We start from the raw sequence: 25251 nt of genomic DNA on the forward strand, positions 1-25251 counted from the left end.
TTGGCACTATATGCTAGTTGTCCTTTGTGCAACTAAGTATTGCAGTTGCTTCCATTGTGTTCTACGAAGAGAGTCATCCAAGATGTGTGTACAGTACACAGACAAACACGTTAGTGAAGTGTAATATGTATACCCTTTGAAGGTAAGGTGGGGGTTTTACACAGATATTCTGCAGGTGGACACTACCCAAGTGGTATGCACTGGAAGGACACAATTACCTTGTGAAGACTGTGGAAAGCAGGGAAGTCCACAGAATTGTCAGTGCCTGTCACTAATGCTGGTCTCACCAACACCACACTCACATAGGATACCATGCTCTGATACATTTTCTGTCATCACATGCAAAACAGTAGTATGAAACCATTGATGACAAGCAGGCACAGCCAGTTTTGTCATCCACATTGTTGCACCACATCATGAAAGGCTCTGTAGGCTTAACATACCATTCTCCAGGTAGATACCTTGATTAGCAACCTGGGCAAATGGTTGGCTTTTGCATGTGTTATGCCATCTGTTCCAGGGTTGGTGGTATGTCACTAGGGAACTGACAAGAGGGGAATTAGTAACATTGCTGTAGCACCACAATATAATGTATAATGTCCATTAACATGGATGTCCAGTCTTGCTGTAACAATCAGCACACTGCCGGTCAGCCATTTTAGGTGTTACTTTCAGAACACATCATGCATCCTGCTCTTCAACATGACATGGCTGTCAGGCCTACTGCAGCAGACTGGCCCCCTTTGGCCAATGTGTGTCCACCTGCCACATGTCCTAGGCATGTCATACTGTACAGTTATGTACCTGAAACACATATCTGTGCTCCCACATCATGTCACACAACAACCAGTGTGCTCTCTAGTTGCTTGACAGGCATCATACGCTTGCAAGGCCAACATGATATCAGCAAAGTTGAATACGTCTGCTATGCATGCACGACCATCCATATCTTCACTGCAAGGTGTGCCTACAAACACTGTATATCAGGCTGTCAACCCCAAGGGTGTTGCAGCATGAACCTACCTTTATAGGACTTGCTTCTGAGGTGTTGGGAGTGTCCCCACCCCTGTACTCCTATGACACACAAACACAATGTGTGAAAGATCTGACTGCATTTCAAACCTTGCTGCCCTGGTGTCTCCAACAGCAGTCATTACATATAGCAATGAGCATTATGCCAACATGCACAGCTCACATCCTGGACCACCTACACCCACATCACACACACCTGCATGTGCAGCTCCTTACCAGACACATTGCCAAACAGACACCTCAGTACATCCTGCCTCTGGAGTGCACAGTACACATAATACTGCATGGACCACTCTCTCACCAGTCAAACACCCAGGGCAAAATGCAATATCACACCTCTTAGTCAAGAGGTGATTACATTGTGAGACACATTGATGCCTGTGTCAAGTGGCTGCATATGGGACAGGTGACAGATAGCTGTTTGTGAGTTGCAGCAATACGTTGTACAACACATTGCCACAAATCAAGAGATATCAATTAACATAATATTGACATCATAGTTCCTACAGGTGTGTACAACTAGGGACATACGTCACTGGCCTGTATGCAGATACATAACTGTACTTACCCAGTCTGTGTCTTTTGCGGGTATACGCATACCTTGCAGCTGCAGTTGACACTCACCTGGGATGATGGCTCCATACACACGAAAATTGATAGAAGTCAATAATTGCCTTAGCATGTGAAGTCATTGTCAGCGGATCTACTACATGTCTGCCTGGGATGCCTTGCTCAACAGACATCAATGCTTCACCAGTGATGGTGTTCATCTCATACCACTGATATCTGGAGTAACAGCCAGATATACTGACATCCCCACAATGCATCTTAGATGCACTGTTCAGGGAAAAGTTGGCAGTGAGAACATTATCTTTATACAACATCATGGTTATGCTGCTACACGGGGGTTATGGCAACACTGAACCCCACTCTGTTGAATGTGTCCCCACCCTGGATTATGCAGACATATGTGCAGTCAAAACCATGTGGTTCAAGGCTGTGGACAGCACCACAGCCATACCAGACTACATGTCCAGCCACATCTTCACACCTCAAAATGACAGTGTTTAGGGTAATATAGGTGGTGTATGCATACTCATTAAGGATAGATAAACATCCAGATGTTGTGAAACACTGTAATTTCCTGGAAACACTGCAGATGCCATTCATTACTGGAAAGACACATAATCAAGCAATAGCTGGCTACAGGAGCAGTTCCATGAATCCAGACACCCACTGTGTGTATTTGTATGTACATGAGTCTACCAAGATATATCAGTACACAATGTTGTGGGGTGGCATTAAGTAACCACCAGCTGTGTTGTTTAGTCATGCTGCAACTCACTTGCCCAAAGGTTAGTCTATGTCCTTAACAACAATGTCCTGGAGCAGTGCCATGACATCTCCACAAGGAGAACCAATGTATTGCAACATGTCTTCACCAATATAGGTAACCACTACCGCCCTCCAACGTGAGGTCCTCTCTGGTAGGATCTGACCACAGATCAGTGTCATTAAAACTACCAGCAGTAATCCTCACTTGCAGACAATACAGACATATATTTCAACAAAGCCATTTATTACCTCCTGTGGGATGGTTTGCTTAGCTTGACTGCATTTCCCCCCCTCTGATGGAATGGCATGTATGCAGCGCTGTACACCCATGCATTATAGCAGCAGCAGTGCAACTGCATGAACTTGGCTGTACCTGACAGGAGGAACACAGACTCCTCATGGCACAGCAGACCTGCCTGGTGGACAACTGACATTATTGGGCTGTACAGTAAGAGGTGGACATTGCTGTGTGACAGTTGGGGTGAGGGTGCCCCCCCAAACTGGTGACACAACTTCCTCGGCTACAACAACCACATAGTGTTGTGATGGTTGTGTAACCACAGTAAGTGACAAAAGTAGCCACCCACAGAAAGCAGAACCACAACGCACAGTGTCGTTACATGTGCAACCTCAAAGGACAGGCCCAGATTGTCGGTGAACTCATACTTAATGATGCCACATAGAATGGGTATGTACCCATAGCTAACCTGTAGTCCCACATGTTCTGCATCAAATTCACTCCCCTGTCCCCACCACATGTGACACATGACATTCCTACAACCTGTCCCATAACTTCCATGTCTACAGAGCAGGTCATATATGGCCTCTCTATGGAGGACACACAGCATCTATTGAGCATGCTAACATCCCAGGATGTATCCTACATGGGATGTGTCATGGGTTACTACCACCATTGGGAACACTTTACTATCATACTGAAACCACAAGCTGAACCCCACCTGACTAGACAACACCAACTGCTATACCCTTGCACAGAGGTGGTGCATGCACTGACCACCTGAATGTTCATAGGTTCATAGGTTAGTACTAGGCTAACTACCCTTGTGAGCCATTTTAAGCCTAGCCAATTATCCCTTTGGAGACTTGAACCCTGCACCTTGTGTTTGTAAGGCAAACACCTTAACCATTAGGTCATCTTTGCCTGAGTATCCATATCTGTATGTCCATAGGGGCAATCATCATGGAGCTCTTCAGCACATATATATATGTGATCTACACACAGTTGACTATACACAGTTTGAATGTCTGTTAAACTGTTATAACTGTTAAATGTGTTGGATGTGTCTGAGGCAGTCACCAAGGACCTGGGTGAGGAGACATTAGAGCATACAACCCCTTGGATTGAGCTAAGCCATTGACTATATCACCCACTCAGGCATCATGTACAAAGCACCCACTTAGGCATCTACACTACTATCATTCTAGGGGTCACTTAGTGGCCCACTGATGGCACACATACTTAACATAGGGACATCCACCTCCAATAGCTGATCTGTGAGCAGTGGTGTTCAACAGGCTCAGGTCTGGGTCCTCTACTGCTTGGAATCCATTTAACTATGATACAAGCGAATACTGAATCTCTGTGGCTAACAATGTTGGCTGATGCCTGCAAAGTGTGAGCACTCATGGAGTCTGTGAGTTATGTCAATATCCTACGAGAGGGTATTGATGAACAAATGCCTGTTGACATAGTAATGGCCATAAACTCCATGCAAATATATATGTGGTATCTTTTCAATAACTAACACCTATGTATCTGGTAAGTAGGACATCAGTTGAAATATGTGAAATACATACTCAGGGGTGAAAGAACTGGGCAGAAAGAGCTGACCACACAGGATTACACCTAATGTGCCTGAGATCACCATCTTCCCTAGTGGTATGATGGCAATCATGTGTCATAGCTGAGGGCATAATCATCTGTAATTGCTGTACTCATGACCTCCATGTGCTCTTCCCTCAGCGTGCCAATATTTGAGTGCAATGGCCATTTGGTAATGGACCTTTCCAAACAGTACTGACACTTGCACACAACAGTATGGTCCCTCACAAGGCAACTTCATGTCTTTGGTATGTGTTCAATGAGGATCATTTCAAATGAGTGTCATTGTAGCCTGTGGCATACAGACTACTTATAGGTGATATGTGCCTTGCATATGGGGCAATGTGTGACCGTGCTTGATTGTAAATGCTGCATATCTGTAGGTGGCATAGTACATGGATTAATCACTGTAAGGACATTAACCTAGTATGTGAAGTTAATAATACATGCTGGTGGGAGAAATTTGTCTAGCAGACTTTAACCCACCTTTGCAACAGGGCCCTGGCTAAGGGCAAGCAGAGCACCTCAGTGCACCTCATATGACAGGCTGGCTGGACATCATTTCACCACAGGGCTTCTACCTGTGTCCCTCCTGGACTAGGGCAATATGTGCTGATCATGTAAATAAGGGTATACAGTTGTCTATGATTGTGATGGCTGTATGACCTTATGCTAGTGAAGTTCAAATGTCCTATGGTTCCATAAGCTGATGAAAATTGCTCTAACAGCCACACACACAAACGTGGCTACATTGAGGATAGCACCACTTCCAATTACTGCTTACAGGATATGGCATGGCACACACATATTGCAAGTTGGCTGTATGTAGATTAGAACACTTACCTATTTAATGGTACACACTACAGATCACAGTACGTGATGCATGCAACACACATCATGTCTGATAGTACTGTCAGTTTAGGACATATTATGCTTGCTGACATCAGAAGGCCAAGTTGTGGTCAGGCATTTGGAGGGCCACATCACCTGCTACAAGTAAAATTCTTCAAAACCCTACCTCTTTGTAAGTTACTGAGGTGATCATCTTTATGCCTTATGGACACACACATACAAGCCAAGTGGCCTGCAGTGAGATTAGAATGCCTACCTATCTATTTTTACACACTACAATTCACAGAAATTATTGCACGTGCCAAGGCTTACATTAGATGCTACAATGGCAGCTGGTAGTCTTAAGGTAAATTACATCATCAAGCCTTGTAGAAGAGGGCAATTTGCAAGCCAGCGGCAACTTACAGGGACAAAAAGAACACAGCCATTGCAGTTTGTTAGCCACTTAGGGTTTCTCAGTTGTTTGACAGGGGGATATATACCCACACCCACACATGCACACATGCACACACCCCAAGTAGTGAGATTAGAACCCTACCTATCTAGTCTTACACACTATAGATCACAGTACTTATCACACATACAATGACTGATGTCTGTTTTATATGTGATTGCATGCAAACTACTTGTGGATTACACAAACTAGGCTTGTGTTGAACAGCATTTGTGGCCTGCAGAGTGATATTACTTCATACTGTTACCTGCATCTAATATCCTAGCAGGGAGATAACTGTTATTATCCTAGCTATGTGTCTACAGTAACCAGTATGGCCATATGTGTCTGTTTGCACTTGGATGGGCAAGCCAGTGAGCAGAGACAATCTGCCCTGTCCATGCCTGTGTAGACAACATTATACATTACACCACCTATTTATTTGTTGCTGTCTATGTGGTGACACCCTGCAGGCACAGGGGTCTGTAGGTAAGTGCATTATGTACTGTTGAGCCCTTTCTTTGGATCCTTTGAGCAACATTATAGATTTTTGATAGAGCAGCTTTACTCACCAGTATTAGGGTATGTAGGACAAACAGACATCCACACACATATTTCTGTATATAACAGGGATGTATATATAAATGTAGCTGTGTGAGTGTATAATATGTATATGTGTTATGCAGATATATGAGGAGAGACTGAGATGTATGTATTTATATATGTATAATGTATATAACTCTATATATATATTGGTATAAATCTATTTGAAAATACATACAGATAGATATACTATGTATGTGAGAGAGAGATAGTGACAGACATATGTATACATATATGTATGTATAGACATATTTATACATAATAGATCATTTTGATCAAGGGGCAACAGGATAGTGCTCAGTTTAACTAAGTGGGCATGCCCAGTGCGACTGTCAGTATTTATGAAGTTACTCCTGGCCACACCTACCTGCACTCCAGTCTGTGATTTTGTGAGTTACAGACACTGACATCTGTCCCTGCTTCTGCAGTACTGCACTTCACTCAAAATGTCCATGGCATTCTCCAACTGTCTAGTGTAATTAATATGTGACAGAGGTTCATAATGTTAAACCACACAAAGATTGACAGTCTGTGACAACACCAACATACTAATACCTCACATGGAAAAGATGTGGATACCTCCAGATTTGAACCATCAACAACATCACCAATGCTAACTTCTCTAGTCCACTGAGCCACACAAGCTGCCAACCAGAGAGCAGTTATTCATCACACAATCAAAAGCATACATATGTAGGTTGTTGTTCCTGCATTAAGTGAGACATACAATGTGTAATCGATTTCTATGTTAGTCCCCTGAGTTTGCCCGGACTGGTGATATACCATGGATGACCTACTATTACAGCAGTTATATGGGGAAACTGCTGTGCTGGGTGTGGGGGAACAACACCATGTTCTTGCTGGTGACCCCCCACTGTTTAAAATCTTGCCTGATGTAGTACATATTCTAACCATGAGGCCTAATGAATATTAAGGAACACATACTAGTAGACTGGGTAACTGTAGTCCAATGCAGATGTTACTGGTGTCCAAATAACCCACTATATTTCCTTGCATAAATACAGCAAATCCATACATACAATATCATATTATAATAATCCTTACAAGTAGTGTGTAGGATAGGGACTTACCTTATGAATGCAGTGGTTGACAGAACTGTAGTTCAGGGCTGACTCTGTCTGATGCAAGCAGTACACAGCCAATACATGTATAGGTACAGGTTGGTATGGCTTGCCTGGTATCAATTTTACTATATGTATGTGAGTAGGAGTAAAGTGTCAGTTTCTAGGACCCTAGATTGTCACTGAATGTACTATGCATTGTCTCTTAGCCAGAGCCAGGGCATACTGGGCATGTGTGCATCTGCCTACAGGAATATCATCAAGGGGTTCTTCCTCCAAGTCCTCCTGTGACTGTAGCTGTAGCGAGAGGCAGTGTTGGGGGGCTGTGTATCCCTTCCCTTTGCTGATCCTGCTGCAGTTGTTGCCGCAGGATCATATTGTGTAGCACGACACATACTGTGAACATATGTACACATGTGGCTGGACAGTACTGCAGGGCTCCAGCAGATATATTGAGGCACCAGAACTGTGGCTTCAGAAGCCCAAACACATGCTCTATGATGTTCCTAGTCTGTGCATGTGCCTCATTATGGCATTCTTTGGTGAGTGGGTGTTGCATTTCTGATAGGTGTTATCATCCACATTTCCAGGGCATAACCAGCATCCGCCAGTAAGTAGCCGTGTGGGATGTTCCTCATAGCAAACATCTGGTACAGCTGTGATGCATGCCAGATATGGGAGTCGTGATAACTGCCAGGGCTCCCAGCACACACATTTATGATAATCCACTGGGTATTGCACACGACCTGTTAGTTGATGGAGTGGTACCATTTGTGGTTGATATAGATTCTACCCTGCCCACCAGGTGGTGCCTTGATGTGTACATGAATGCAATCTATGTCACCCAGTAATTCAGGGTAGTGTGCTACATGGTAAATGTGTTACATATTGCTGGCCCTCGCCTCAGCAGTAAGGGGGAAAGAAATGTACTCACTAGCATGTGGTAGCATGGCATCCAGGAACTGGTGGAGTACCCTGGATGCTGATACCTGTGAGACCCCCATCATGTCCCCAGTTAGTCTTTGAAAAGTACCTGTAGCTAATATCCTAAAGGCTACATATACCTTTGTTTCCACTGGGATGGGTTCCCTTCTGTTGGCTCTGGATCTGAGTTGAGGGCGGCAGAGCTCAGTGAGTTCTTGTAGTATGTCCCTATCTACCCTGTAGCATTCTACAATCTCCAGCTCATGTAGTCTCTGGAAGGTTACCCTGGGCCTGAACACTCTTCTTCTTCACTGTTTAGGCCTATTGTCAGCAGTAGCAGTGCTGACTTCAGCTTCTACCACATACAGGTACAGCAGACCTGCAGCAGCCCCTAGAATGGTCTCAGTTACAATTCCCAAGTCTGTACTCCAACGGTGCAGAGTATTGGGGAAAAATCAGAATGTATGGTGTATGCATACTTTATAGAGCTCTGCTGTAGGTGCAGAATGTGTGATTGGCTAACTATGATGCAATCCACCTGCCTAGTATATCATAATATCATTTAATGGCCCTAGTTTAAGTTAAACAAGGGTCAAAATGAATTAAATACATTTATTTTTTTTAAACAGGCTGAGCACAGCAGCGAGCCACACAAATAAGTGCAGGGAAGGTAAATGTAGAAGTTATTGGACACACCCCCCTGTAGAGGACATGCTCAGTCAGGTGACCTGCTGTACAGACACGCGCACCTAAGCTGAAATGAGCTTAGAAGTCTGTAGACACACCCCCCCCCCCCCGGTGTCAGTTACCTTCTGTGTAAACAGCAACATGGATCTTAGCCTGCACAAAGGGGATATGATGACACGATTAACCTTTCCGCTATTCAGTACCTCCACCTCCTTTGCATAGGTATCCATGCTCACAGCCTGGAAACTACACGCTTCAGAGCCCAACCAGTTAGCAACAGCACCAATGCACCATTGTTGACACTCCACGTACATTCCTGTTATACATTTCTGTCACATAATAATTAATTTCTTTTTTTCCAATTTTTTTTCTATAAAGTGTGTTTGTGCACAAACATGCCCAGATTATTAAAAAAGAAATATTAATTTAACTTATTTCCTTTAATTTTTCTGACATACAGGATGATAGTTTTGGGCATATGTGTATGTGGTATGACATTTCTGTCCAAATATCTACATTTCTACAATCTCTTTTGTCTGTCTACACTCCTGTACATGGAATTTTTCCACGTACACTACAGACACTGACGTGGGGTCTGAAGAGATGCCTATTTGCTTGCTGGATCGCTCTACCTGCCTCATTTGCATGAGATTAACATGCAATGATTTCCATGTCATAAAAGCTTCCATGCTGGCGTGTGCATGTGCATCGCTCAGCACTGCTTACTGAATCTAAAAATGTTTGTGGCCATGTAAGCAGTGCAGCACAATGCCTACACAGAAAAAAAACAGTAGGCTTTATTAAATTCCCCCCATGTGTTTTATTTATGAAGGGGAGTAATATCCAAATGATACACTGCATAGTAGTTAAACTGAGAAAGCATGTGTTATTGGCTGTCGGCCAGATATGACAACTGGTACAGCAGATTAATCTAGCAGTTGGCTCAGAGGGTTAACTTGGTGAGCTGTAGTTCCTGTGATGCAGGGTTTGATTCCCTCAGCCCTCATTTGCCTACTTTGTGATTTTGATCAAGTCACTTAACTAGACAGTTCATGGGGGCAACTTGGAATTTGGGTTAGGCTCCTCGATGGCCTCCTGGACTGCAAGCTCAGTAGCTACCTAGGTAATAGGAATGCTAAAGATACGCTCATACAGTTGTTATTTGAAGAAACACAACCATATGTGTTTATAAGAGTTAGTATTGTTGTAGCTACTATTATTGTAAAAAAACTGCAGAGATAGCATAGCTTTTACAAAACAAAATGAAATTTTGTGAGTTTCAAGTCTTATCTTTGTTAGTCAGAATATCATATTTCCTGGCTTGCAAAGCTCAGTTCATTAGAAAAGTTGCTCTCACTTGTTAATCAGCTGTGAACTATTAGCTTGGTTTGCTTTCTTTCTTTAATTCCTTTGTGTGTGTGTGTGTGTGTGTGTGTGTGTGTGTGTGTGTGTGTGTGTGTGTGTGTGTGTGTGTGTGTGTGTTGGTGTTTTGGATTAATATAATAGTAGGTAGAGACATGAATCATGTCACCTTCATTTAAAGGACCACAACAGCCAAAAACCTGAAAAAAAAACATATATTTTATACTTTGCCATGAAGTTATTCACAATCCAAACCTATATGCAACACAATGAGTAGTTATTTTAAATTAAAATTTTTTATAACTCTGAATGGCTTCATGGGGATAGACATCCTGACATGCTGTTGTTTTCTGAGAATGCTACTTTTTAGCCCATATGCCCTGTGAGGGCATCAGATTGCAACTCTATTCATTTACAATAGATGTTGTGAGAAACACTGGCTAGGATTCATTAATTTACTGTGAAATGTACACATCAAGATACCTTTTCCCAATTCAGCAACCATCTTAAAGTGGTGCTGGACAGTCCTCTACTTTGAAAACATCCAGCACCACATAGGCCTGCCCCCGAGGACATGACGAATGCTAATGAGGCATTCAGCTAGAGAGGTATATGACAATTAGTCATGTGCTCTGTCTCCCAGAACTGTATCCAGGAAGGCCTCTTCATGTCAAGCGATTCAAGAAAGTGCTCAGCCATGTAGATCAGCACTGCCATCCCCACCACATTGTAGTATTGAACACAAACAAAAGGTTGTGTTCAACTACATGTCACAACTGTGATATGGGGACCAAAGAAGGGGGATGCACTAGACCACAGGGATTGCATTTAAGGTGTTGTAATAGCACCAGCAGAACTACGGAGATTGGGTAGGGGTGTGCACTTGAGACCACTAGCAAGTAGTCTTACACGGAAGTTCTGTAACAGCAACAACTTCAGTACAGGGATTGGGGGAATACACTAGACCACCAGAAATGCCATAAACTGAAGTGCCATGATGACACCAACAGCAGTAGAGGGACTGGGGGATACACTAGCTGACCAACAGGAATAACATATACTGAAGTGCTATAATGGTGCCAACAGCAGTACAGGGATCAGTGGGTGGGAGAATGCAGTAGACCATCAGCTATACCAAATACTGAAGAGCTGTAATGGCACTAACATGGTGGGGATCAGAGGGTGGGAAGAACCATTAGACACAAGGGAAGAATCATTAAAGTACCATAATGGTACCAACAGCAATATGTAGATCTGAGGGTGGGGGATACACTAGATCACCAGGTCATAACAGGTACATGCAGCTATTAGTAGGGTGGGAGGAACCACAGAAAGACAACTAGGTGGTATGCATGTGTGTGTGTGTGTGTGTGTGTGTGTGTGTGTGTGTGTGTGTGTGTGTGTGTGTGTGTATTTGTGTTTTGTGAACTTGTGTGTGGGACAGTGACTGGGGGATGGCCACTGCCTACATGAGCAGCAGTTTACTACCACGATGTACAGATCAGCAATGATTTACACATTGTGTTACCAAGTGTGATTTAGAGACAAGCAAATTAGCTGATAATGAGATTTTACTTCCTAATATGTCTGTAAGTTACAAATTGGCACATTGTGGGAGCAGGGCCTCTTTAGCATGAACTGTATGTCTCATGTTCGTCCCTTTAATGAATCCCCCGGATTCTTAAATTTCAGAATCCTCAGTAAAAGTATAAGTTTTTGGTTTGTAGTGACTCATATATTTGTTACAGATGTGTTACACAGTCTGTAAAACTCTTTATCAAATGTAAAAACATTGCAGCGATAGTGTAGTTTAAAAAAAAATGAAATTTTATGATTCAAGTCTTGTCTTTTTTCCATTATTCTTTTTTGTGTCATCCAGAATATCATATTTCCTGGCTTGCAAAACTCAGTTCATTAGAGAAGTTGTTCTCACCTGTTAATCAGGTTTCTTCAGTTTCAGACTACAAAAGGCACAATCATTTTATGGTACCATTACAGAGAGAGAGAATAAACCAATAAATGACAGCTGTTGTTGTTGTGTCTTTCGGCTTATCCCGGTTAGGGGTCGTCACAGAGGAACTCCGGTCCGCTAATCTTTGGTAGTGGATTTATACATGCCGAGTTACCAGCCCTGATGCACAACCTTCAACGAAGGCACGCCCATTCATGTATGCCTCCACACAGAAGACGCTCTAGCTGAGAATCGAACGGGACAACGTCTTGCTAGTACACTGTAAAAAACGTATGAATTATTAGCCTATTGCATTCTTTTTTTCTTTAATTCCTTATTTGTTTGTTTATTGATTAGTTTGTTTGAGTGTTTTTTTGTTTGTTTGTTTGTTTTTACATTTGTTATCTGGGAAAGCCTTACTGGGCTAATAGACCCTCTTCAGCTGAGTCCTAGGGAAAATAGCTCCAAAGTGCGATAGTTAATATTTAAGAATATTACTGTAATGGCAAAATTAATAATGCACAGCAGCAGTAATAAAGAGGTTCATAGGTTAGTATTAGGCTAACTGCCCTTGGGAACCATTTTAAGCCTAGCAAATTATCTATGTGAGAATCAAACCCTGCACCTTATGTCTGTAAGGTACACAACATTATGCCAATCTCCCACCCCACTGCCAATTCCATAAATATGTTGAAGTAGAATGAAAACCGAAAGGAAGAGGATGTGAAATAAATTAAGGATGAGGAGAGGAAGAATAGTCAGATAGCAAAAGGGTATTAAGCAAATTTGAAAAACAAGTTTTTAAAGTGGTGTGCCAGATGAACATAGAGTGAGAATGTTTGGCACTGTAATGCAGACATAATTAGGAAAAAGAATAGAAATAGTTTACTTGGGGAACAGATATTTGATATCTAGGCTATAGAAAGGAGTTGGGGGAAGAGATATATTTATTTATTTATTTATTTGCTGTTTGTTAACTAGGTGAATGAGCTGGTCTAAAGACCCTTTTCAGTCACAACCCAGGCCCAGGCAAAAATACAAAGAAATTTATACATGGCGATTATACAGAAATACTTGACTGTAAAGCACAATTGAACATATAAACATTTGTAAAATTTTGAATGAGTGCAGTTGGATTTGAGCATAAATTACATTGACAGATTTAAAAACTTGAGCTTAAACTGACAAATGACAAGACGGAACAGACTTTACATTAACATAGGGTCTCATCGATTGTTGTATATGAGCAAATTAGTATAGAAATGCTAGGATGGAAATTACATAACATAAATCACATTGACATCAAATAATATTCATTGAGATAGATCAGCACTTCTGTTAAGCTATGATGCATGGAATCGTTAATATTGGCAATACTACATTCCATGCATTAGTTTAGCAATAATCCACGAATGGGCGTGAGTAAAGCAGGAGTTATCCACAGTTATTGTGGTTTGATCATTAAGGCAAAGCCCGAGTGGTTAAACAAAGCCAACCATGAATAAAGTCTGTGCTTCCCACACACAGGAGTAGATTACTGCTATTTTACAATTACATTATTTAAGAAAAAAATAATTACCATTTCTATATAATGTCATTGTATGAATGAATGTTAGTGGTCTTCTGCCAATTCATGGTAGTCTGGGAGTCTGGGACATGTAGGATGTGTACTGCACATGTGCTAAGCCTGTATGTATCTAGAAAATACGTTGAAGTTTATACCCATTTTTCATTAATAATGATGAATCTTTACTGGTGCTGAAAGCAGAGTCTGCAATTAGTTTTTCTTTGTACACTTGCTGTGACGTCTGTGGAGGTGTCTTCTGCACAGTGTTGGTACTACTTATATGGATGCTCACAGCAATGAGAAACGTGAGTTCGTTATTTTTTAAGTGGAGTTCTAGTTTGCACACTAAAAGAGCAGTTTAATGTGGTAACACACAAAGTTTTTTTTTATGAAGAATTAAGAGACTCCATTTATTGGCATGGAAGATGGGAATTTTAGGAATACTTCATTGTGTTGGAATTGCTCTTTTTAAAACTTTGACTAGTTTGACAAATCAGCATGTATGTCCTAATCATTTCGTATATATAATTTAATGGAGGGTTGGCCAGATTTTGCATGTGGTGGTGGGTTATACCTCTTAACTATCTGTGAGTTTGTAGAATGTTCTTTCTGCTTAGCTGATAAACACTTAATTATTCTTTTAGAACTGGGGCATATTCCAACAGAAATTCTGATCACTAAAGAAGACTTCAGTGGCCAAACATATTTCTGTTGGAATATGCGTCATTTACAATGGGCATGCTGATTTGGCTGTGAAATCATTGTGCACATTTCTGAATAGTAACAACCCTTTATTGTATAATTAACAGCATTAACAACGTTTTAGAAGGATTTAGTTTAGGCTGGGAAACATGATGCTACTAACCATTATCAGTGTAGTACCTGCATGCTATTTTGCTAAGGAGATGTTTGGAGAGGGTTATCTATACCCTTGGAGAAACATTTGGATTTCTTATTTCAGGAAGGAGATTGTTCCATAGTGCAGGGCTCATTTGGATCATAATTGTTTTTCCATAACTGCTTTAAATGGGGACCTACTCAAGGTGATCCCATTTTCTTGATTACTTCTTAAGGAGTAAGTCTATTACCTGTAAGGGAGTTTCCTCAATTAAAACTTTATATATCAGTGAGCCTAGGAGATAAGCTGATCTCCCACTGAAGGGTAGCCAATTAAATTTTTTTAAGAAGGTTGCTCTGATGGGTGAGAAGGTATGCAAGTAAAGTGAGTTTGCATATTTTGTTTTCTGCTATCTGTAGCCTACCTGTGTTGCAGGCAGAATAAAATACTAGAGATGGTAACCCATATTCCAGTTTTGGACAAAGCACACTTTTGCAAAATGATATGAGTGCAGCAGTAGAGAAAATGTATAATATTCTGTAGTATAATTTTAGTTGGGCTAGGGCTTTATTAACCATATTATCTGTATGCCTGTTGAAGTTAAGGAAAGGATCAGGAGGAAGGCCTAAGGATTTGTATTCAAACCCCATGAGAATACTATTGTTAAGGTTATCAGTTATTTTTTAAGCATGGCAGTTGTGGGTGGTTACTATTCCCTTCCCATTTGCACAGATAAGAAAAGGACTGCTGGAGTGAGCTTTGAAGGTTAGAGGGAAACTGGTGTGATTCAATTAGTAGATACCATAGTAACACTGATGTTTTAAAAGTTGTACTTGATAACAAATAGTAAAATTGTTTTAAAAGTTGTAGTTGATAACAAATATTAATCAAACAGGATTATTGCCTGGTGCTCAGGTATTGTACTAACAGATGAGGAAATTAGGTTTACCCTTAGTTTTTATTAAAACTGAAATTGACCTTAGTATTCGGGCTGTACCATAGTTACCAACTGTGGTCTCTTGCCCAGTGACCATTCAAGCTATACATTCCCAGGAGAGAGAGAGAGTAAGAACTTAGGGTCATATATATGTTTTTTCTCATATTCCCATGTTATTCTGGCTCCTCCCACATTCATAAGGCATTCAAGATGATTGGCAATATTAAATTGTACACATACTTTCCATTTGCCCCATCTATGTGGCCTGAGTCAGGACTGAAGATGATCTACAATGATCCAATCAGTTACTTGGTTTGAAATGAATAAGCACATACAAGTCCTTTCAGGGGGAAGAAACGCTAGATTCACTGGCAAGTAGGTGGCTGCAGAAGTACAGGTGGGTGAGGGAAATGTTTTAATATCTCATGAAAACCAAAGTCTCCAGAGAAGATAAGAATATGGAAGGGCAAGAATGGTTGGGTTCTTAGGCAAAACAGTGATAAATAAAACTGAGCAAACAGCTTTGCTGGCATTAATCTCTTCTATGGCATTATGATCATTTCAGAAGTGATAATGTTCTTGTGTATTAGGCTATTTCTGCAGTTATTCCTCTGCAATTTTGAAACCTCAAGCTTACCAAGATAAATGAGAAGACTGGAGACTCAAGATGGCTGCACACTGAGTAACATCTTAATTTCAGCTCTCCCAAGAGTGAAAACAGAAACTCAGAAAAGAGAGCAGTGAATTGGGCTTTTTCAGCTTCAGGCTAGTAAGTGCACTGCCTGGATGCCAGCAAAAAAGCAATTCAGAGACCCTGAAAGAAAATCCATCACAAAAAATGAGGACAAAACATTGAGAAGAATCATACAGCTATTCAGCAAAAAGCAGTTCAAGATCTAGTTCTGGTGCAAGACATGACTTCTAATAATCTAGAGGAAAAAAATAAGTCATATGTGCTCAGAACTAATTGAAATAAATGAAACACTGATGGAGTATATCAGCTCAAATAACAAAAGGCTAGAACATTGGAATTAGCTTAAACAGATATTCTGATGGGCTGATAAAACTGCAAAAAACAGAGGTCAACATGAAAAAAATGCTGGCTGAATAAGAGACTGCGCAAGAAGAATGTTTCAAAATGGTAGAATTAGTATGCAGAGCATCTAAGAAAAAACCTAAGATTTTCTGCTGTACCAAAGGAACTGGACAGAACAGACTGCATTAGTTTTATGAAAACACAAATAAGCAACTGGACTGATCTTCCACAACAGAAGTTGTTAATTGAAAGGGAACATCATGTATATGCTCCAAACCTGGCCATTAAAAGCAGCCATGACCTCTAATAGTAAAGATGCAATCCTACAAGAAGAAAGAGTTGATTCTGACAAAACTGTGGCAGAAGGTCAAAATACTAAAAGTTGGAGACATTAAAGTATTTGTGGAAAATGACTACTCATTATACACCACCATACACAGGGCAGAATTGGAGTAAATGTATTCCAGCAATCAGGGAATGTCAAGAAGCAGGTGTGAGATTCAAGCTTCTGTATCCAGTTATCTTACTAATATTTTTCCTGGAGGGTCAAAGTCATTTTTTGAAGCAGAACATGCTAAGGAGGAAATACAAAACTCGTCCAACAAAAAGTGATCTATCAAACAGAAAGGGACTTTGCTTCTTATTTTTCTGATAATAAAGTTCATAAAGATAATAAAGTTCATAAAGAAACTACACCAGTGAAATGTTTTCCAATTTTCCAAAGGAAAATGTTTGAAAGACAGAAAAAAGCACAGGAGTTGACAAGGAGAACCAGGAGTATGTTGGAAATGAACCAGAGATTGGAGGTTGGAGATGGAGATCAAAAGGAAGAAAACCAGCACCTCAGTAATTAATGAATAAAGATGGGATTACAAAGCATCACTCACAATTGTGATATATGGTAGAACAAGAAAACCTGGAAATACTGGCATTTTTAACTTTGCTAAACTTGCAGGGGACTCTGAAGCACATGCCCTTCTTCATCTCATTAATGTTTGGAAGAACATTAAGGAGAAGTAAACAGGAAAAAAAGAGGTAAATTTAATTAAAACAAAGAGGTAACTAATTAAAACAATTTTTGTTCTTAACAGTATTTTATAATTTATAAAACATGACATATACTGCATGTTATATAGTAAAGCATTTCAGTTATTTTTCTGTGTACTATGGCAATAGTATAGATATTCAGAAAATATAGCTAGGCAGTGGGATAAAATGAAAGCAGAGTTTAAAATAGCATTTAAATAAAAGAAAAAGAGATATGGTTAAGAAATAAAAAGAATTGTTTAGAGGCACTGACAAAGGTTAAAGTATTACAGACTAGGGGGACTCTCACAGAACAAGAAGATGTGCAATTGCAAAGTGCTAAAGACAAATGCGGGACTACCTGGATAATATGTATGAGTTTAGAAAGATTGCTGTTAAGCAACTGTTTTTTTTTTTATAAAAAAGATTCGCCACTGGCTCCAACTATAGAACCCATCAGTGCCAGAACCTGAAACAACTAGAGTGGCTAGAACTGCCCAGCTTAATTCAATTCAATCAACTCTTAATAGCACACAAAATTCTATACCAACCTGAAGTTCCCCCCTCACTTATAAATATTATAAAGCCATACAACAACTTGAGGTCACTATGATCATCCAACAAACTACTGGTCCAAACCTACAAAGCTAATAACTCAGCTGGTGAATCCCTGTTTGCCAACTTTGTTGGCAAATCCTGGAATTCACTGCCAAACTATATAACCCTTCAATCCTCCATAAGTCTCTTCAAACAAAGCCTCAAACAGTATTTCAAAGAAAACTGTCTTTGTTCCATTTACCAACCCTGATTTAAGTTATAAAATGAAATCCTATCTGAATAATATCTTAACATTTAATACTCAACTATGTTTTGTTACAATCTGATGATTTTTTGCATTTAATGTGTCAGACCATGTAAATTGTGAGTCACTTTTGGGAACATTACTAAACCATTATACATAACTCCTTGTCTTATATTTTCTATGTATCTAATTTGTTGTGTAATCTTTGTAATTTTATCTATTGGAGCTTTTCTCCCCAGGCCTCCACTGAAAATGGACATATATCCAGTTGAATTATCCCGGTAAACAAATGTAAAATAAAATAAATAAATAAAATAAGCATTTGCATTCCTTGACATAATAATAAGGTTAATTAGGACAATATATGAGAGATCGGATGTGAAAATTAAAGTGGGGAGGGGGTTCCTCTCTGATAAGTTTTGTTTCAACACAGGAACTTGGCAGGGGTGTCCTCTTTTCCCTTTGTTATTTGTCTTATATTTAGAACCACAGGCAAAGAAAATAAGGGACTCAGAAATTCAAGGATATAACTGATATGGTAATCAGGAAAAGTTGGCTTTATTTACAGACGATATTATTTTGTACCTGATAAAACCAGAAATAGACATTTCAGTCGTGATACCTGATAAACCAGAAATGGGTATTTCAGTGTTGTGGAACATTCTGAGACAGTGTCAAGTCTTTCCCACATAAAAAGCTGTAAACTGTGTACCCCACACAAATTGGTTCAGCAATACCCATAGATATTTTATACCCCAAGCAGACTACAAAGTATTTTCCTTCAGGTAGATTGCAAATGCTGGAGATGTGATGGGGACAAAATAGATAATTGGGAACATATTTTTAGGAGTGTAATCAGTTGGCAAACTTTAGAAATTCCCTGCAGACAACTCTGTCAGAAATACTGTGTGAGCAAATTGGCATAACTAAGGAAATTATTTATTTTAGCTGTATACAGAATAATAATTGCCTAGATGTAGTTAGACATTGCTGAGTTTAATTTTGGTGGCTGCCAAAAAAGCAATTACTAGAAAATGGAAATCAAAGTCTAAACCAACCATACTAGAAGTAGTGGATATTGTAACAAAGATAAAAGAACTGGAAGTGGGATCTTTAGAAAAGGGTAGGAGCAAATTACATAGGAAAATGGGAATTGTGAGAACAGTACTTGCAGTATAATGTTTTGGAGAAGGAATGAAGTTTAAGGGAAAGCAGTGATTGAATGAGCTGTGTAATGTTTTACTGACTATGACTGTATAGAAGATTACATGTGATGTACAATGTTTGCAACTGAAAATATGTCAATATGGTTTGTTTTCATTTATATGAATGTATGATCGCCTATGTCATGTGATAATTCAATAAAGATGTTTCCTGTTTAAAATAAAAAAAAGATAAATGAGAATATTTTTAGAGATAATACCACCTCCATGGGCATAAAGGGATAAAGCCTAGATTGCCCAAATTTGACTGACACCAAGCTTAGGGAGCCTATAACAAGGAAGATAACAAGGGGATACTGTAGCGGTATTAGAAATATTTTGAAAATTCTCTGAAAGTCTGCATAAAACAGATAAATATGGAAATCAAGGAAAGGTACAAATGGAAATGTTTATGGAAGAATTAAATATGCCAAGGCTAGAGGTGATTGAGATGACCCAGGTGATAGATGGTATGTCTGTGGAAGTTTGGAAGCTAGGAGGGAAAAAATGATAAAGATGGGGATGGTTTTGTTTAACCGTATTTTAAGAGGAGGCGAAGTACTAGCATCCTGGATGAAAATGGTAGTAGTTGTACTACCTAAAGAGGGTAAAGATCCAGTGGATCCAGCTTCATACAGGCCCATTTCAATACTAAATCATGATTATAAAGTGCAAATGCAACAAACACAAACTGCAGGGCAGATGGTAAATAACTCAATCCCCACAAAGCAGGAAAACAAGGAACTCATAAAAGGATTGAGTCAATGACATGAATAAAATATACAGTCCTTTTAATAGTAAAACATGCGAGTGCTTTTGCAGTATGAGTACAGCTTTATCAGACATAACAAAACAACTGACACCACTGTTTAAATAGTAAAGTGAAAGCACTGCATCCAATAGAGTGTGTACTATAAAATAAAGTGGCAGGCATATATAAAAAACTTTAAAACCAAATGCATTAAAATCTCATATAGCTGTTAGTAACCATAACAAAAACTACCTGTACAGCTCCCTTTGTTTCAAAAAGGGCTTTAATTAAATATTTTCATTTAAACCTTTACCCCTATCTACTTGTAACCTCAGCATCCATTTAACCTCCTGTGTTTCTGTATAACTCTCTGTCTCCACCCCTGTTACTACCATACACTTTCTGTAAGATCATGAATTTGAACTCATCTGATGACCCAGCAAGGGCATTGTGCTTCACCAATCATTATTCTCTGAATTGGTGTTAATGCCATATATGTGTTCACAAATACAGTCCTTTAGCCTGCGGTTGGTCTTGCCAATGTAGAAGCTGAAACAAGTCTGATAAACAGCCAAATATACCAAAGTGGCTGTATTACAGTCTGCTTCTGTCCTAAGTGTGTAGACCTTACCAGTGTCTGGGTGTGTGACTATGCCTGTGGTATCTATATAAGTGCAGTACCGGCAATTATTACAGGGTTGCATGGTACCTAGTGTGTGCCCTGTACTAGCCTTGTTGTCATCTCGGTAACATAACATGCTCCTAAGAGACGTTTTGTTTTTAAATGAAAAACTAGGGTTATCTCCCACTATTTTCCTGAGCTCAACATTGCTGGTCAATATTGGCCAATATTTCTTAACTGCATTTGTGAATTTATTCACATCACTACTATAACACATTGGCATCCGAGTTTTATTGTAATCCTTAACTAAACCCAAGGTGTCATCAGTAAACACTGAAAAATAGGGTCTAGCTGTAGTGGACCGCAGCTGCATGACATTACTCAAAGTGGTGTCCACTTCCTGTGTTTGATACCCCTTATCAAGAAGCCTACCTCTTAAAGCTTTTAAGTCTGTTTCAGAAATCGACTGTTTGGAGTTGAGTCTGTACATCCGCATGCCTTGACTTTTCACAGTGTTTTTAAAAATGTGTTTAGGGTGCATACTTCTGCGGTGTAAAAGGTTATTCCTAGTGCATGCCATGCAATGTATGGTAGTACTGATCCTTCTACTGGTTTTCCTGAAAATCTTAATGTCCAAAAAAAATCTGTCTGACTGGACTCTACCTTAATGTCAAATTCCAAAAAAGATATACTATGTTGCAGATTATCTGTAAACAACTTCAACTCATCTATACTACCATTCCGTAGCAATAAAAGGTCATCTACAAAACGTCTGTAGAAAAGCACTTGTTGCCCCATGTTCAGATTCAAAAACATAAACCTGAAAAAAAGCGCCAAAACTGCTGGAGAAAACTGGATAAAAGTGATTTATTCAATAATCCACAAAAGTCACGCCAACCACATCAACATTAACACCTTTAAATAAAACTGTGTTTTCGTCCTAATACACTGACTTCTTCAGATAACCTCTGACTAAAATATTGAACCTTTTATACATTAATTGAATACAAAATAACCAATCATACAAGTTCATGAATTAAAGAATTAATTTACAGAAATTCTTTAAAAAGCACGCACCAATGCTAAGTCAATAATAATGTTCAGTATAAAGCACATAAATTAATACACATAATTTATTATCTAACCCTTCCATAAATTAATAGAATTCAATATAAAATTCAACTTGAAATTTGTAATAACACTTTTAAATAAAAAATCAAATTCATCATAATAAAATAGATGAAATGACATATATGTATAAAAAAAATGTCTTAAAAATGATTAAATAGGAATAGCCTGCCATCTACTGGTTATATTATAAATTACATATTAAAAGTTTATAATTTTCCTGCTTTTAATTTTAAAAGTGGTACAACAGAAATAAATTCATTAAGACCTGGGGGGGGGGTTGTGGCATCAAGGGAAATTTGCCACCATAGCTCTCTAAATTCCAAATTCTCTTCCCACAACCCACCCCTCACATCCTTTTTTTTGGATGTGGAAATTTATAAGGGGAATGATAGATTTGAATCTAAAATATTTAGCAAACCTACGTTTTCTAATTCCTTTTTGCACTATCAAAGTGCACATCCACATTACTGTAAAAAGAATATTGTGAAGGGACAATTTGTCAGAGGAAGCCGTATGACCACCCTGGACGCTGATTTTATGGACTAATGTATTTTATTAAGTAAAATGTTTTCAGAGAGAGGGTACCCACAGGAATTTATTAATAAAATCAAGAAGAAAGTATTGGATGGGAGACAGGGTAGATTCAAACCCATCCTTGGAAATAGGGCCTCTATTAATGTAGGTTATGACTCCCCAGATAGCTCTAATCCCCCTATTGTTAATCAACCTGACTATAGGCAAGCTCTAGTTCCTGAATATAATGCCTTTAACAATAACATTACAAAAAATGTTGTTGAAAAGGAATGGACCAATTTATTAGCTTGACTGACCTGGAACTAATTAAAGGAGGTAGTTGTAAGGTTGTATATAAGAATTCACATTCCTTTAAGAAATTGTTGGAATATAAAGACCCTTGTAAATCCACGAGGAATAGGAAGGGCACATTCAAATGTGGGCATTGTGAACAATGTGGCAACATTATTGACAATGAAAAAATTTTTTTAGAAAGTAGACAAAGGTGGATCATTAGTAATGACTATTTTAATTGTGAGACCAAGGGAGTGGTTTATTTAGGATTATGCTCTTTCTATGTGGGGAAAACGAAGAGAATATTAAAAAGGAGGATTTATGAGCATAAATATGAAATTTCCATAAAAAAAGAAACAAATGCTTTATATAAGCATACCACAGTCTGTCCCCCCAGGTCTTAATGAATTTATTTCTATTGTACCACTTTTAAAATTAAAAGCAGGAAAATTATAAACTTTTAATATGTAATTTATAATATAACCAGTAGATGGCAGGCTATTCCTATTTAATCATTTTTTAAGACACTGTATATACATATATGTCATTTCATCTATTTTTTTATGATGAATTTGATTTTTATTTAAAAGTGTTATTACAAATTTCAAGTTGAACTTTATATTGAATTCTATTAATTTATGGAAGGGTTAGATAATAAATTATGTGTATTAATTTATGTGCTTTATACTGAACATTATTATTGACTTAGCAGTGGTGCATGCTTTTTAAAGAATTTCTGTAAATTAATTCCTTAATTCATGAACTTGTGTGATTGGTTATTTTGTATTCAATTAATGTATAAAAGGTTCAATATTTTAGTCAGAGGTTATCTGAAGAAGTCAGTGTATTAGGACGAAAATGCAGTTCTATTTAAAGGCGTTAATGTTGATGTGGTTGGCGTGACCTTTGCGGATTATTGAATAAATCACTTTTATCCAGTTTTCTCCAGCAGTTTTGGCGCATTTTTTCAGGTTTTGGTTTCTTCATTGTGCCATTTTCCTTTGGTTTGATCAGATTCAAAAACATACTGTCTCTCATTGAGCCATGACTAAATTGGCATAGCTGTTAGCCATGGACTACTGCATGGACATGGCTACTCCTTGTACTTGCAAGTACAATTCCTGGTCGAACATAAATACGTTGTTCTCTAGAACAATCTCTAACAGGGAGGATACCGGATCAATGTTACAACTGGTTTGTTACACAGACTTCCTAAAATCCATAAGGACCGTCTGTTACCCCCTTTCAGACCCGTTGTCTGAGGCTGGGGATGGTGCACCGAACCACTTTCTATCTTTATTGACAAGAATCTGAGACCATTACTTGACAGTAATATTTACATTGAAACAAAGGGAGCTGTACAGGTAATTTTTGTTATGGTTACTAACAGCTATATGAGACTTTAATGTATTTGGTTTTAAAGTTTTTTATATATGTCTGCCACTTTATTTTATAGTACACACCCTATAGGATGCAATGCTTTCACTTTACTATTTAAACAGTGGTGTCAGTTGTTTTTTTATGTCTGATGAAGCAGTACTCATACTGCAAAAGCACTCACATTTTTTTACTGTTAAAAGGACTGTATATTTTATTCATCACATTGACTCAATCCTTTTATGAGTTCTTTGTTTTCATGATTATAAAGTGTTTATTTCTGTAATGGCTAAAAGAATGGCAAAAGTGATGCCAAAAATTATAAATATGGATCAGCGAGGTTTTGTGTAGGGGAGGCAAACATTTGACAACATTGACAGAATACTGATGGTCCAGAGGGAAGCAGAATGTAAGGAAATAACACTGTTGTTGGTGGATCTTGATGCAGAGAAAGCATTCGACAGACTAAACTGGGACTTTATCAGGAGAGCAATGGAAGCATTTGCATTCCCTGATAAAATTATAAGGCCGATTAGGGGGATATGTGATGGATCTGAGGTGAAAATTAAGTGGGTGGGGTCCTCTCTGTTAATCTCTGGTTAAGCATAGGAACCAGATAGGGTAGTCTTCTTCCCCTTCTGTTATTTGCATTATATTTAGAACCATTGGCAAAGAAAATAGCGGACTCAGAAAGTCAAAGATATAATTGGTATGGTATTCAAGAAAAGCTGGCTCTATTTACAGATGACATTATTTTATACCTGACAAAACCAGAAAGGGTCGTTGGAGTGCTCTGGAACATAGTGAGACAGTTTCAAACCTTTTCTAGGTACAAAATTAATGAAGTTAAAACAAAAGCAATAGCGGTAAACTATATACCCACATACAGACTGGTTCAGCAATATCCATACTTATGGGGACATGATAAAATGAAGTATTTAGAAGTATGGATTAAAATGATAACAGTGTGGCAGCTAAGGATATGTGGGAATAAACTAAATAAAAGATAATAAAAAACCTGAGAAAATGGAAGCTCTGTTATATGGATATC

The sequence above is a fragment of the Protopterus annectens genome, chromosome 5.part0 (assembly GCF_019279795.1).
Source record: "Protopterus annectens isolate FY-2018-M chromosome 5.part0, PAN1.0, whole genome shotgun sequence".
Taxonomy (NCBI): domain Eukaryota; kingdom Metazoa; phylum Chordata; order Ceratodontiformes; family Protopteridae; genus Protopterus; species Protopterus annectens.